Source organism: Neophocaena asiaeorientalis, unplaced genomic scaffold (genome assembly GCF_003031525.2).
Source record: "Neophocaena asiaeorientalis asiaeorientalis breed wild unplaced genomic scaffold, Neophocaena_asiaeorientalis_V1.1 scaffold54, whole genome shotgun sequence".
Classification (NCBI taxonomy): domain Eukaryota; kingdom Metazoa; phylum Chordata; class Mammalia; order Artiodactyla; family Phocoenidae; genus Neophocaena; species Neophocaena asiaeorientalis.
Window position 1 is genome coordinate 2,509,679 of NW_020174938.1, and position 2,614 is coordinate 2,512,292.

The window sequence follows — 2,614 nt, forward strand, 5'->3', positions numbered from 1 at the left end:
TGCCACAAATGTCACCCGAGAAAGCGTTAGGAATCACTCAGAGGGCACTTAATGTACAGAAACCCCTTTGATTATTTGCACGTAGACGTGAAATAGGGGAGTTTCGCTCCCTCTAGGATGTCGAAAGCCACAAGAAAATGTTACTCCCATTCCCACAAAAAGAAGAAGCCAGGTAATTTGCAAAATTTTTTAAACCCATCAGAGAACTGAGGTCATCACAGACAACCAAGAGAACTGAATTCCAAAGAGCCCCAGGGTTTTGCCTTGGGGAGAGCACGTATGGGGGTGGGGAGTTTTCCCCACCTCCCAGCTCTTTCCCAGGAGGAGGATTGGAGGCAGAGCAGTAGTAGGAGAGGGAAGAGACCCCCCTTGGTGGCACAGACGTGCAAGAGGTGAATGGCTGCTACTGGAGGGCAGGCTCACAACCTCACCTTCTTCCTGAAGGAAGTTCTCCCAAAGCCACTGTGTGAGAGGGGGGCGAGGGCAGGCCACAGCAGACTTGGTCCCAGGGCTGCTGAAAGAGAGGCAGAAACTAAGATCCACTGCTTCTGGGGGAAGGGTAAGTCAACGCACCCACTTGTCCCTGTGGGAGGGGCAGGAAAGGTTCTCCTGTCCAAGACCCACAGGTGACGGTCAGGAACACTGCCAAGGCCCACCCTCTGAGCCCCAGGTGCGCAGGCTCAGTGAGGCTGGGCCAGAAGGACCGAGAGACAGCAACAGCAGTCTACCACCAAGGGGCGAGGAAGAGCATCTAGAGGGACCCGCTCCGAGGTGGAGGCAGGCAGGGACCTCTGCAGGCAAACAGGGAGGGGGGAAAAACCCTCCAGAACCCAAGGCTGTCTACAAGGAACCCATCTTAAATATAAAGAGCTAGTTAAAAGTAAAAGAATGAAGAAAAGACGTGCACTGATCCAAAGCTCAAGTGTCCATATTAATACGAGACAAAGTAGACTACGGAACAGAGAATATTTCCAGGAATAAAGAGGAGCAGTACATAGTGATAAAGAGGTCAAGTTCATCAAGAAGAAAAACAACTTCAAAGTATATGCACTGGAGAACAGACCATCAGGATACATACAAGTACGACTGACAGAGCTCAAAGGAGAAATAGGCAAATCCACTTGTCTCTCAATATTTGTTAGAATGAGTGACTAAACAGAAAATCAGCCTGGCTATGGATAACTTGAATAAAACTATTAGCCAGCTTAATCCGAATGACATTTATAGGATTGACTCCACCCAACAACAGCAGGATACACATTCTTTTCAAGGCATATGGAACTGCACCAAGTTAGACCATATGCTGAGCCATAAAACAAGTCTCAACAAATTAAAAATAATTAAAATCACGCAAGTTTGTTCTCTCACCATAATGAAATTAAACTATAAATCAATAACCAAAAGATATCTGGAAAAACCCCAAATAGTTGCAAATTAAACAACACATTTTTAAATAACTCATGATTCAAAGAAGAAAAAACCATGAGAGTAATTAGAAACATTTTAATTAAAGTGAAAACACAACATATCAAAATTTAAAGCAGCACTTAGAGGGAAATTATAGCGTTACATGCTTTATATTAGAAAATAGAAGAGAATATGACTGTTTAGGTAGAGATTTCTTAGATAAGATAAACAGTACAATCCATAAAAGAAATAAAAAACATGATTATATTGGCTTTCACCAAAATCAAAAACTTCTGCTCTTCCAAAGGTACTGGTAGGAAAATGAAAATACAAACCACAGATTGGGAAAAAATATTTGCAAAACATATAACTGATAAAGGATTTGTATCCGGAATAGATAACTCTTCCAACTCTATAATGACAGACAAGTCAATTAAAAATGGGCAAAGGATTTGAACAGAAACTAATTCAAGCATGAGATACGATGGAAAATATGTATGTGAGCAGATGCTCAACATGGTTAGTCATCAGGGAAATGAAAATTAAAACCACAATGAAATACCACTACATACTTACTAGAATGGTTTAGAAAACACACACAGGATGCGAAGTGCTGGCAACAGCCACTTCGTGGAGCAATAGCCACTTTGGAAAACAGTTTTTGGCAGTTTTTTGTACAGTTAAACATAACACTTATATGACTAAGAACCTAATTCCTAGGTACTTACCCAAGAAAAATGAAAATGTATGTCCACTCAAAGACCTGTAGGTGAATGTTAACAGCAGGTTTTTTTTTTTTTCATAATGGCCCCAAACCGGAAACAACCCAAAGACATATCTTCTGATAAATGGAAAAACAAATTGTGGTCCACACAGTGGAATACTACTTAGCAATAAAAAGGAACAAACTATTGGTACATACAACAACATGGAGGAGTTTCAAAAGCATTATGTTGAGAAAAAGAAGACAGATACAAAAGGCCACATACTGAATGATTCCATGTGTATGAGCTTCTGGAAAAGACAAAACTGTAGGGACGGAGAGCAGATTAATGGTTGCCAGGGGATGGTGGGTGAGGGGAGAAAATTGACTACAAAGAGGCATAAGAAAACAAGGTGATGGAATATTTTACATCTTGATTGTGGGGGGTTTTCTACAACTGCACATACTTGTCAAAACTCGTCAAAATGTATGCCTAAAATGGGT